We start from the raw sequence: 14,309 nt of genomic DNA, 5'->3' as shown, positions 1-14,309 counted from the left end.
TGACAGGGTGGATAGACAAGGATTGTGGAAAGTGTTAAGAACATATGGAGTAGATGGGAAGTTGTTGAATGCTGTGAAGAGTATGTACGATGGTGCGAAGGCTGCAGTGCGTGTGGATGGTGAACTAAGTGAATTTTTCTCTGTGAAAGTTGGTTTGAAACAGGGATGTGTCATGTCTCCATGGTTGTTCAATCTGTACATGGATGGGGTAATAAAAGAGGTACAAGGTAGGGTAGTGGATGTTGGAGTGGCCCTGGTGAGAGAGGATAGTGTTTGGAAACTCCCTGTACTGTTGTTTGCAGATGATACTGTGTTGTTGAGTGAAGACGAAGGGGAGCTGCAAGGCTTGGTGGATGAGTTTGAGAGAGTGTGTAAGAAACGGAACCTAAAGGTGAATGTAGGGAAGAGTAAAGTGATGGTCTTTGAGAGAGGTGAAGTCAGTGAATGTACAGCGAGGTTGGATGGTGAGGAATTGGAAAATGTGAGTACGTTTAAGTATTTGGGTAGTGTGATGAGTAAGGATGGAGGTTTGGAGGGTGAAGTGCTTGAAAGGGTACAGCAGGGAAGAAAGGTTGCTGGTTCTTTGAAAGCAGTGATAAGAAACAGGGAAGTGAGCATGGAAGTGAAAAAGTTACTACATGACAGTATTGTGATACCAACTCTAACGTACGGAAGTGAAGCTTGGACATTGTTGGAAGGACACAAGTCAAGAGTGAGAGCAGTGGAAATGAGTTATTTAAGGGGAGCCTGTGGAGTCACGTGGAGAGACAGGCTGACGAATGAGGATATAAAGGAGCGTTGTGGTGTGGATGTGGATGTGATAGGAAGCGTTGTGAGGAACACACTGAGGTGGTTTGGCCATGTGGAGAGGATGGAGGGTGAAAGATTGACGAAGAGAGTGTATGTGAGTGAGGTGGAGGGTGGAAGAGGGAGGGGGAGACCGAGGATGAGATGGAGGGATGGGGTGGAGAGGTATATGAGAGAGGGGGGTGTGAGTTGGGAGCAGGGCAGTGAAATGGCGGGGGACAGGGCGACTTGGAGGCGATTTGTTTGTGGCCACCCCAAACGGGATTGAGGCGTCTGGCAATAGATAGATAGATAGATACCTAGACAACAGGGTACATGCAAGTAATGGAGCATGCAAGTTATGAAACCTTCAAGATATGCATGCAATCAACAACCCATTTTCTTCTGGGGTTCAAGTAAGCACAGAACATCATACAGTGAGTCCTCGATATCCAAAAAACTTTCATAATTCAAAATTGTGTATATCGGAACGATTTTCCTCATTGAAAAATACATGTAAATGGGAGGATGCGTCCCAGGACCCCCTCAGACCCCCCACCTAATCTTTACCCACTCCCTATTAAGAAGTAAGCAATACCTGTACAGTATACAGTTGTGGAGAAGGAGGTGGCCATATTCTTGTACATCTCCTTTTTCTTCGTCACAGTCCCAGTGGTGGAAACAGCAAGGCCTAAAGCACGCCCAATCTCCGAGACTCCCTGCCCCTCCTCATGGGGTCTTATACTTTCCAATTTCCTTTCCACCCAGTTGGTAAAGCAATCAACCAGAATACCTGATAATCCTGACCATAATGCCCATCTCTTGGATTTATTCTTGACAAATAATCCAGATCAGTACAGGATAGAGGTACTGTCACCACTTGGATCCTCTGACCACAATCTCATCAAAGCCTCATTTTAGTTAACCCTCCCACACCTCCCCGTTCTGAACCTGTCAGGGTGACCCGATGGCACTTTGATAGGGCAGACTGGGATGGATTTAGAAATTATTTTGCTGACATTCCATGGCAGTCTTTCTTCTCTAGCTATCCCAGTTCTACCCAGTCCTACATTTGCGACTTAATACTAGCTGGTATGGATTTATTCATACCAAGTCAACAGTTCTCTAAAAGATCGAACTCTCCAAAATAGTTTGATGGCAACTGTGCCAGAGCAACAGCCCAAAAGTCATTAGCATATAACTCTTAAAATCAAAAACATCTGAATCACTCTCCCAATTTAAAATTGCTAGAAATCATGCAAAAGCTGTATTAAATCTATCTAAATCAAACTTTCTTCAAAAGCAAGCATCGAAACTACTTAGCAACCCTAATGACAATAGAATATTCTGGTCAACTATTAATTCTTTCAATAATAACTTTAACAAGTCATCTTCCATTCCCCCACTAAAATCTTCAGATGGCAATATTACAAATGACCCGCGTGGGAAAGCAGATATCTTTGCTAGTACCTTTGCAAGAAACTCTACCATAGATGATACCAGCCAGAATGTCTCGGTACTGGAACTTGATTCTCCCGAAATTGCCCCACTTAAAATACAGACAAGATATGTAAAATCCATCCTAGACAATTTACCTACCAACAAAGCTCCAGGCCCAGATGGAATTCTGCCAATTGTTTTGAAAAAGTGTTCCCCTGAACTTGCCTCTGTTCTAGCTAAATTATTCAGACTACGCATACGTACTTCTTTATTCCCAAATTCATGGAAAGAAGCCAATATCCACCCAGTTCCGAAGAAAGGAAGTTCGTCTGACCCCTCCAATTACAGACCAATAGCTGTCACATCTTCTCTTGGTAAGGTATTTGAAACTTTAATTAATAAGCACATTGTTAAACATCTTGAATCCAACAACTTAATTAGTGATAGACAATATGGTTTTCGCCACGAAAGATCCACCATTGACATACTCAATCTCCTAACTCATACCATCCATCAATCAATTGATCTTTTTGGAGAAACTCATGCGGTAGCCCTTGATATTTCTAAAGCTTTCAACAGAGTATGGCACCGTTCCCTGCTGTCCAAACTCCTTTGCTATGGACTAACGTCTTTTGTTCCTTTGATTTCTTCATATCTTAGTGACAGGAAAATAAGAGTAAAAGTAGATGATGTATATTCCAATTTCCACTCAATTAACACCGGCGTGCCGCAGGGATCAGTTCTGGTGCCAACCCTATTTCTGGTTCATATTAATGATCTCTTATCTGTCACCCACAATCCCATTCACTCATATGCAGATGACTCAACGCTACATAGTTCATTCACACTCAGACATCCATTTACAAAGTCTAATATCTCTACCTGTCAACTCAGTACAGACATCTCCATAAATCAAGATCTAGCTACGATCAGTGAATGGGGACAAAACAACCTTGTCTCTTTTAATGCTAGTAAAACTAAATATAAACAGTTTACTAATGGACAGATATTGCCAGATTTGTACATTACCTTCAGTGCTACTAATATTCCCATCTCCAAAAGTATTGAAATTCTTGGTGTCTCACTTAACAGTGCCCTCAGCTGGCCCTCTCGTGTCAGATCACTTGCTAAATCCGCCTCAAAGAAACATGGATTATTGTACAGAGTCCGCAACTTCTTCGCTGATGAGCAGTTAGCTATAATTTATAAGAGTCATGTGCGCTCTCAGCCTGAATATTGCTCACCCTTTTGGAATGGATGTGGAGAGGTTACATTAAAACAACTAAACAAAATTCAGAACAAAGCTGTTAGAATCATTAACAACCCTTACTATCTATCTATCTATCTATTGCCAGACGCCTCAATCCCGTTTGGGGTGGCCACAAACAAATCGCCTCCAAGTCGCCCTGTCCCCCGCCATTTCACTGCCCTGCTCCCAACTCACACCCCCCTCTCTCATATACCTCTCCACCCCATCCCTCCATCTCATCCTCGGCCTCCCCCTCCCTCTTCCCCCCTCCACCTCACTCACATACACTCTCTTCGTCAGTCTTTCACCCTCCATCCTCTCCACATGGCCAAACCACCTCAGTGTGTTCCTCATAACGCTTCCTATCACATCCACATCCACACCACAACGCTCCTTTATATCCTCATTCGTCAGCCTGTCTCTCCACGTGACTCCACAGGCTCCTCTTAAATAACTCATTTCCACTGCTCTCACTCTTGTGTCCTTCCAACAATGTCCAAGCTTCACTTCCGTACGTTAGAGTTGGTATCACAATACTGTCATGTAGTAACTTTTTCACTTCCATGCTCACTTCCCTGTTTCTTATCACTGCTTTCAAAGAACCAGCAACCTTTCTTCCCTGCTGTACCCTTTCAAGCACTTCACCCTCCAAACCTCCATCCTTACTCATCACACTACCCAAATACTTAAACGTACTCACATTTTCCAATTCCTCACCATCTAACCTCGCTGTACATTCACTAACTTCACCTCTCTCAAAGACCATCACTTTACTCTTCCCTACATTCACCTTTAGGTTCCGTTTCTTACACACTCTCTCAAACTCATCCACCAAGCCTTGCAGCTCCCCTTCGTCTTCACTCAACAACACAGTATCATCTGCAAACAACAGTACAGGGAGTTTCCAAACACTATCCTCTCTCACCAGGGCCACTCCAACATCCACTACCCTACCTTGTACCTCTTTTATTACCCCATCCATGTACAGATTGAACAACCATAGAGACATGACACATCCCTGTTTCAACCCAACTTTCAAAGAGAAAAATTCACTTAGTTCACCATCCACACGCACTGCAATCTTCGCACCATCGTACATACTCTTCACAGCATTCAACAACTTCCCATCTACTCCATATATTCTTAACACTTTCCACAATCCTTGTCTATCCACCCTGTCATATGCTTTCTCCAAATCCATGAAAGCCGCATACAACTTCTTTCCCTTCTCTAGAAACTTTTCCACTAAAGATCTAAGAATGAATATCTGATCTACACAACCTCTTCCCTTCCTAAAGCCTCCCTGTTCTTCTCCAACTAATTTCTCTGTTCTTTCTCTAACTCTGTCTATAAGTATCCTACCATACACTTTTCCTATTATACTAAGAAGACAAATGCCCCTATGATTACCACACACTTCTTTTTCCCCTTTTCCTTTGTACAAGGGAATAATTATACCTGACTTCCAATCCTCCGGGACTCTACCTTCCTCCCAGGCCAATCTGCACATCTTCCACATCCATTCTACTACTATCTCTCCCCCATGCTTCAGCATTTCACCACACACTCCATCAATTCCTGGGGCTTTCCCGATTTAACTTTCTTCATTGCTTCCTCAACTTCTATCCTACTGATTTCTTCCTGTCTTCTCACCTCCCTCCTTCTCCCAGCCATTCCCCAGCCACTTATACTCGCATTACTTCCATCCTCTACGTTCAACAATTCCTTAAAGTGTTCTCTCCATCTGCTCACTTTTTCTCCCTTCTCCACTAGTAATCTACCATTTTTATCTTTCACTCCCCTGCTAACTTCACTTCCACCTTGTCTTACTCTTTTCACTTCTCTCCAGAACATTACAAATAAACTACCTCCCCTACAAGTAAGAAGGAATGTTGCCTCCCTTGCATTATTTTCCAGATATTTTTTTGGCAAATGCTCATACAAAGTTGCGTCCATGGTACCACCTCTCCATGCCTTCCCTCGTGCTACACGGGCATCTGGCAGTGCCCATGACTGGAATGTCACTCAGCCATATTGCAGAACTTCTGCCTATCAGAATTCTTTCATTCCCCGAACTGCGTCTCTCTGGAACTCGCTTCCCCAGAGTTGTTTCCCTCCAAATTTCAACCCACAGCTGTTCAAGTCTAACTGTTACAGATATTTTATGAACAGAGGACACCAGTAATCTGGTGAATGGATTTTTTTTTTTTATTCATTTGTTTTTCCTTCCTCCGTTCTGTTATTTAAAAAAAAAAGAAAAAAGAATTAGAGTATGGTGCTGCTGCTTCTTTGCAGCGGGCTCCCCTGATGCTGGAGATCATGCAGGGCGCTTGGGAGGCATGGCGAAACAATACGAAAAGGTGAAGGGCTGCAAAAATATCCTCACATACAGCAAAGCTGTGAGGAGAGGAGGGACGTGTACTCAACTGAGAAGCGCGCAAAAATTTTACCAGAAAGGGGTTAGTTCGTTTTCTCTTGGCAAGCGAGCGCAGTGCTGTGCACCGCACCCATTTTGAATTTTTCATAAAGTATTCCATTAACCCCTTCATAGCTGCCAGCCTTGAACAACACTTCACTGTTTCAGTGTCAGCGACGTTGAGTTAGGGCGTCCTATAAAAAACTGCGAACAATTATGGGACAGGAACGAAGGTCACTGGTGTGTTTATACGACTCTACCATCCCAAGCAGTCAGGCGTTCTCTTCACTCCAGATGTATTCGCCAATGTTTACATCCTTATGGTACATGTGCCCTAATTTTGAGTAAGTTTCTTTTAGCAATAGAACATAATTAACCATCTTCAAAATAGTCAGCATAATATAGAAGACAAACTAGAGGAATATGAACTGAATTGGTATGGTCTTTAGGCTGTATGCTTAGACGAAAGATTATGGGTTTTACAATTTTATGAGACGATATGGAACAAAAAATGTTTGCCAATCAGAAAAAAAATTACTTTTTTGTCCCACATGTTCTCGTAGGTTAACATTCAGTTCTACATTCTTCGTTCGGTATCGCTCTTCCCAATATATTTCGGACCGACTAAGCACAGTTATTTCTGCTCCTTAGAGTTAGTGTACATTCACTGCTCATTCTTTTGTTTGTTCTTATGTGTATGTGTGAAAGAGAGAGGACTGATACAAACAATAATGTATTCCATTATCGCTTTCATAGCTGCTGGCCCTGAACAACGCCTTACTGTACCAGTGTCAGTGATGCTGAGTTAGGGTGAGCTATAAAAAACTGCGAGGAATTATGGGAAGGAAACGAGGGTCACTGGTGTGTTTACATGATCCTAGTCTACCGCCTCAAGCAGTCAGGCGTTCACAGTTCACTTTGTCCCAGATGTTTTTGCTGATGTTTACATGCTGATGTAACACACATCCTAATTTTATTAATTCTTACACGAATCATAGCAAATCACAGGATGGGTTTAGGAGGGGGGGGAAAAAAAAAAGCCAGGTGTGCCAGACGAGTCTTTTCACATATGTAAGAAAAAGAAATTGATTTTAGAACACTGAAAAAATGGTCCCAAGGCCGACCATGGGAGCACGCAAATTTCTGAACCCACAGCCATTGAGGGGCTAAACATACGCTTTACTTGAAGCAGTAAAAGCACCTTACCAAATCAGTTCTTCCTGATAGTCTGTAATATTTTTCAGATTATTTCTGGGTTGGTAAATACAGTAAACACTGCTTGTTAAATCTGTTTCCCTATCATTTTTAGCTGTTCTGGTCTGACAACTCTTGTTTATTTTGTTAACATAATGGCAGAAAGGACTGTTCTTCCCTTAGTATTTAACTAAACCTGGCCTAACTGAACTTATCAGCATCCAATAATTTTTTAACCTAACTTAACCTTCAGTTGGGAAGTTGGGAAACGATATCCACCTTTGAGCAAGTTGAGTTTCTTCCACTGCGCTGGAAACAATCGTAGGGGAAAGTGACGATAATAACAGGGAGGAAATTTTTCAGCAAGAAAAAGTAATTTGCCAAACTGAAAGTTGTCAGAAAATTACAGAAGCAAGCTGGGGGATTATGAATTGAATTGGTAAGAACGGCCATGCCACGTTGAGTACACCGCTTCCCGTTCGATCAGCGAAGTTAAGCAACGTTGGGTCTGGTTAGTACTTGGATGGGTGACCGCCTGGGAACACCAGATGCTGTTGGCATCCCCACGTGTCAAGTGGGGTTGGTGGAGGGTTAGTGCCCCTCCCTGTAAAACAATTAACTCTAAGCCCTTGACCACCCCGTTTGGGATACATGGCGTCTGGCAATGGATGGATGGATGGAAGATCTTTCTGCTGCTTCAAGTGTACAATGAAAGACACAAGTATTTCACCTGGTGTAAATATTCTTCAGACTGAACTGGGAAGATAGTTGTGTCTTTCATTGTACATTTTCCGGTAAATAAATCAATCTAACAGTACTTGTGTTTTGTTTCCGCCGGATTAATCATGATTTCAGACTATCCAGGCACCTCTTCACACCATGTAGTCTGGATAATTGGGCTATCTCCATATTTCCTTTCACATCGAGTATCGATTTCCGTATCATCGAGACCAATATTTTCGTACTGTGGAATCTGTCGTATATTCATCGTTTTCGTACCATCGAAAATTCGTACTTTGGACTTTCGTATTTCAAAGACTCACTGTATACATCTTTGATTACAGGCAAAAATAAAGAAATAAGTAAATAAAAAACAACACATATAGAAATATAAACTTTAAAAGTTTACAAGGTCTGAAACCCTGATGTTACTTTTCAGTGGCCCACATGAAAGTAAACAGCAGTGGGAGGCCCCAGATGGCTAAAAGATGACATCATGGCTTGGCATAATACAAAAGTTATACCCTTTTCTTTATTTAAAAAAAAAAAAAAAAAAAAAAATTGTGATTTTGCTGGAACAATATTTCGACGGCTGCCTCCGTGAATCTTGCGTGGATGTGGTGACACACGCATGTCAACAGTCAGCTGTCTAAACAAAGACGACCCTCCAATGTTAACATGCGCAGGACCCACATCTTGAGTGTCCCCAGGCTCCTTGGTCTCACTTGCCCACTCACACGTGTCCCACGTAAGTCATCATCTCCCTCGTGCACTTTGAGTTACCTAACCTTCTCACTTGCATAAAACTACTGAAGCGCTATTGCTAACACCAAGTAACAGTGCAAGTATGCTACAAATAGTGCTGTGTGTGATGGTAAGTGAAGAGAGAAGAATGAATGTGGAAAATAAGTGAAACTCTGAATTTGGAAACCATGTTTGGTGCTCCTGTGGAAAGTATGGTGTTACTGATGCTTGAGAAATTAGACACTGCTAAGCACCATAAGGAGAGGCAGGGACCAAGCAAGACTACTGATGTCCTAAAGCTGCCCCAGTCCACGGTCTCGACAGTCACAGAGAAATCAGATGCTATAATTACGGCATCGCAGAATATGCCTTCCCTGACAACATAATGTCTAACAAGAGCAAGGGAGCCTGAAGGATATACAGCATCTCCTGGTTTAGCGGGTCAATGACCTGAACCAAGCAAACCAACCTCTTCACCACTCCTTCATTTGCAGTAAGGCTCTAGATCTGTGGAAGGACCTTAAGGATAAGGAAAGTCTGGAGGCCAGGGAGGACTTCAATGCCAGCACAGGTTGACTTGAATGTTTCAAGGACTGTGCAGGCATTAACATATGACTATGCCTGGCAAGGCTGCAAGCACAAACTACATGGCAGCTGAGGCCTTCCCTGCACTGATGAAGGCTATTATAGAGAAGGTGGGATACTCTCCTAAGCAGTTCTTAAACTCTGACAAAACAAGACTGTTTTGGATGCGCACTTCAAAGAAGACCTATATCAGCCAGGAAGACAGACATGCACCTGGGTTGTAGGGAGCAAAGACCTATATCAGCCAAGAAAAAAGACATGCACCTGGGTTCTAGGCAGTAAAGACCTGTATCAGCCAGGAAGAAAGACATGCACCTGGGTTCTAGGCAGTAAAGGACCCCCTTCACCTCTGCCTTGGTGCCAATGCAGAGGGGGGCATGAAGCTCAAGCCAATTTTTGTGTACCACTGGGAGAACCTCCAAGCACTGGCAGGGTTCATAAAGGAGAACCTTGTGGTTACTTGGAGATGTAACCCCAAGGCCTGGCTGACCTACACACTCTGCCAGTCATACATGGCAGGGTACCTGTCCCCCCACCTGCACGACTATGCCAACAGGAGCAACCTTGCCAACTGTTTCCTCCTGTTAGAGGACAATGCCCCGAGACACCCTGAGTGCATGGAGGACCAGGTGGATAACATCAATGTGGTGCACCTGCCCCACAATACCACATCACCACAGTCAACCCACACTATCTGTGGCTTCACATATTCACGGATGTTTCTGGGAAATTATTTCAAGGTATTTCCTGTCTTTTCCACCGCATCAGCTGTTCCAGTGGTTCATAAGTGATCTTTTTGCAAGTTTTTGGTGAGAAATACTGTCCTACAGAGTTAATCTGTGCAGTTAACCTGTATAGGTATACAGTCATCCCTTAACCCCTTCTTTACCAGAAACATGTTTTGATGTACGTCACTCGTAAACACCCGTGAGACACTGGAATCACAACTGTGGTATGCTGGTACACCCTCTATAGAATGGCAGCATATGGGCATCAGGGTAGTCTGGTAAGGCTGTTTATGAGGACCTCATGAATGCAACAGCTCTGTGTTTTGACAACATACACTGTGACGAGTCTATCTATCTATTGCCAGATGCCCCAATCCCATACGGGGTGGCCACAAACAAATCACCTCCACATCACCCCATCCCCCGCCATTTCGCTGCCCTGCTCCCAACTCACACACCCCTCTCTCATATACCTCTCCACTCCATCCCTCCATCTCATCCTTGGCCTTCCCCTCCCTCTCCCCCCCTCCACCTCACTCACATACACTCTCCTCATCAGTCTCTCACCCTCCATCCTCTCCATATGGCCAAACCACCTCAGTGTGTTCCTCGTAACGCTTCCTATCACATCCACATCCACACCATAACGCTCCTTTATATCCCCATTTGTCAGCCTGTCTCTCCATGTGACTCCACAGGCTCCTCTTAAATAACTCATTTCCACTGCTCTCACTCTTGACTTGTGTCCTTCCAACAACGTCCAAGCTTCACTTCACTGTGACAAAGTTCTGATGAATTCTGACATCATAAGATATGTCATGACTGGGTTGCTGTGGCACCAAGGACTTGCTCACTCATCTGTGATGTAATCTCTTTTAGATCAATCATTATTTTATTTATAATTTCTACTACAGATATCGTACTATATTTTCTGCTGACATACGGCAAAATTTACACCCCTTGGCCTGCCTGAGAGAGTCAGTTACCACGCACTTGACCACGAGAGAGGGTGTACAGGATATTTTTCTCTCATGGCGTCTCTGGCAACTTCCGATAGTGACGAGTTTACTCCTCATGAGGATACTTATTTAGATGTATCAGATGATGATGCAGCAGTGTCTGATGTGTCAGAAGATGACTGTGATCCTGAAAATGATAGCGAGGTTGATGTGATTAAGGAGGAGGAGGAAATTAGTAACGAGCTTAGTGACATCACACTCTCGGCAACAAGTGGATCAAGGTCGCCATCACCATCACGTGTGTCCACACACTTCATGCACAGCTTACAAGGTAAATAAATAAGCCATCCATCTGCGCATGACATTTTCTTCAAGCAAGTTTGTACAGTAGTTATCTGGGTAACAGTACTTTAGTATAAGATATGTAAACTTATATAATGATTTACAGTATTTTATAATAATTTTTTTTTTCCATTACCAACATCATGCTTGGTTTATGTGATCATCAGTATACAAACAAATCACAAAAAGTGAAAACAGTCATCCCTTAACATTCGCGGGGGTTAGGTAACAGAGACACCGCGAATGTTAAAAATCCGCAGATATCTGCAGCTCCTCCTTAAAAACACCTCTGGACCCCCCATTTCCTTATATAACTAAAGAAAAACCCTATGTGCATGTTTACAACCACTTTATTTAATACAAGAACACTAAACAACTACTTTATTTAGTACAAGAACACTAAAAGTTAAAAATAATGAATAGCGTACTCCCGCATGGCCTTATCTGACTACTGTGCTCATCCCAGCTCCCTCCTTAAGGAAGAGTGTTACAGTATATTTCATTCACTGGATAATGCCATTACTGTAATAAAACAGCCGCAAACTGTGCCTGGGATAATGTTACAGTGTCAGCAGAGTTCAATGAGATAATTTTTTTTTTCTGTAGCCATCTGCGGATATGCAAAACTGTGAATGTTCAAACCGTGAATGTTTAGGGATGACTGTAGTTTGGACGTGGCAAAAAAACATACACTACCCCTCACACTAGGGGAGGGGGAGATGTCAGGTGGGTCTGGGGGGTAAACGTAGTCTTTACACTGGAGGAAGGGGTGGGGAAAGAAGGGGTTAACATCCGCAGTTTTAACATTCACAGTTTTGAATATCCGCAGATGGCTACAGAAAACAAAAATCTCATTGAACTCTGCTGACACTGTAACATTATCCCAGGCACAGTTTGTGGCTGTCTTAGTACAGTAATGGCATTATCCAGTGAATGAAATACAGTAACCTCTCAAATAACGCGAGGGTTAGGTTCCTGGAGAGGTTGTGTTAGTTAAAAACGCGTTATTTAAACATAATTTTCCCATAAGAAACAATGCTAATATTGGAGGTTACATTCCTGGACTCTGGGAAAGTCTACCCATTTGGGGAGTTATGCTATTCTAAACTTAAAAGCAACAATGTTAATGTGAAAGAAAATCCACGTAAAAAACAAAAACAGTATATTTGGGGAGAAATAAACAACATTTGAGCCCTTGTTGGGACGAAGCATTGTTTACTTCTCCCCAAATACATACTGTTTTCGTTTTTTACGTGGATTTTCTTTCAATTCTGCTTCATTCACTGCATTGTGAAAGTTCCTCAACATTATTAATGCATTAGTAGGTCATAAAAATACTACAGTAAAAGCAACATTTTCATTACAGTCAGTAGGTCACAAACAATAACAACACACAGCCTCACTTCATCTATGGATCACTCGTCGTCTGCTGCTGTCCCTCCTCACCCCACTCCCCCACCTCCCGCCGCTCCCCACGCTAAATTTGTTGTCCCTCCTCACTCTGCTCTCCTTCCTCTTCCTCTGACTCCTGTGCTACTGGTGTTGAAGATAACTCCCTTAAGTTTTCTGTCTTCTTCATAAAGAACTGCTCTATCTTGGTCTAAGTGGTTTTCTTCTTTCTGTTCTGCAGCATCAAGTTGTAAAAATTTAGATCTGCCATCACTTTCCTGGCCAAATTTTGTCCGAAAATGAGCCAAATTGCTCAAAATGGGGCCAAACTTCATTTTCGAATATTATAGTTCGAATAAAACCAGTTTAAGCAACAGACAAATAAAAAATTGTATTTATGCATAAACTGCCACACACGGTCTATCAGTTCGGGACTGTCCAAGGCGCGCGCAGCTAATATGAAACCATCACATACAGTACGTGTAAAGTCCCATTAAACTGAGAAACCCTTGTTAGTTAAACATATCTCCTTATCCCCTAAAACGCGGGGCGTCGCGTTTGCGACGCTCGCCGAAAAGGATATAAAGGCGGAGCGTCGCGTTTGCGATTCGAGTTAATTTTGAATAAACGCGGGCAAGGATGTTCCAGCTGGTATTGTCTATCAGTACCACCACCCTTTAGCCACAATTAGTATACTTTACCTTTGTACTACTGACCTCCGTTGTTGCCAAGTATCGCATTTTTTCCCCCCTCCCCCCCCACCACGGCCCGGCCAGCCTGGCTGTGATACATGGCAGCGCTCTGACTGCTCAGAACTGTAAATCTGTGCTCTCCTCTCACAAGCACTTTATGCTAATAGGAAACGCTTGTTTCCCCAGTTGTAACACTAGCTTTTTTTTGCACGGTTTGCCCGTTTAGCGTCAGTTTACCGCAGGCTTTCAAAGTGACATTATGGCGAGTTCTAGCTCTTCCGAGTCAGTGCGAGCGGCCGACACGAACGAGAATAAAGTGACGGGTGTAAGGCAGAATAAAAAGTGCGCTGCGGTGATCTTTTGGGAAGTAATATGATTGAAAATAATGTAGTATACGTGTTTTTGGCTGTGAAAATGAAAATGTTTGTTGAGTGACGGGAAGACCGCCGCCATGCTGCATGTTGGCCGTACGCTTCGTTGATTTTAGCCTTATTTTCAGTGCTTATTGTACAAATACGGATTCCAAACTACCTGTACGTTGTAGTATAAAGTTTACTGTGAGAGAATGAGGCTGTGGTAGAGGAGAAACCAGGGTGCTGGAGGTGTGAAAGTGAAGATTTGGTTACCCAACTTTGCAAGTCTCCACAAGTCCTTGGGTAGTCCACGAAGGCTCAACACCTGTCTCTGGAGAAAGCTGAATGTAAGTACTATCTGCCATACCAAGTATATATAATGTTCTAGGGTTAATCTCTGATTTTTGGCTATTTTCCTACAGGTACTCAGACCGCGATCGAACGCCGCCACCGGGGGGGTCGGCTGTCGATGGCCGCGTATTAGGGGTTAAATATTTGCTTGTGTTAAAACAAAAAGCGTTTTTTAAACTCGCGTTAGTTGAGAGGTTACTGTATACTGTAACACTCTTCCTTTTGGAGGGAGCTGGGATGAGCACAGTTGTCAGAAGAGGCAATGCAGGAGTGCACTATTCATTATTTTTAACTTTTAGTGTTCTTGTATTAAAGTGGTTGTAAACATGCACATAGGGCTTTTCTTTAGTTATATAAGGAA

General features: G+C 43.0%; 1 non-coding gene across 1 annotated transcript; it reads left to right on the top strand.

The window, feature by feature from the left end:
* Window positions 1–7,526: 7,526 nt before the first annotated feature.
* Window positions 7,527–7,645, top strand: LOC145417267 (5S ribosomal RNA). The gene has a single exon (XR_013900478.1). It is a non-coding gene; the product is annotated as a 5S ribosomal RNA (ribosomal RNA).
* Window positions 7,646–14,309: the final 6,664 nt, after the last annotated feature.

This window comes from Coenobita brevimanus, chromosome 109 (assembly GCF_032717465.1).
Source record: "Coenobita brevimanus isolate Jiangsu-jjx chromosome 109, ASM3271746v2, whole genome shotgun sequence".
Lineage (NCBI taxonomy): Eukaryota > Metazoa > Arthropoda > Malacostraca > Decapoda > Coenobitidae > Coenobita > Coenobita brevimanus.
This window is presented reverse-complemented; position numbering and strand designations above follow the sequence as displayed.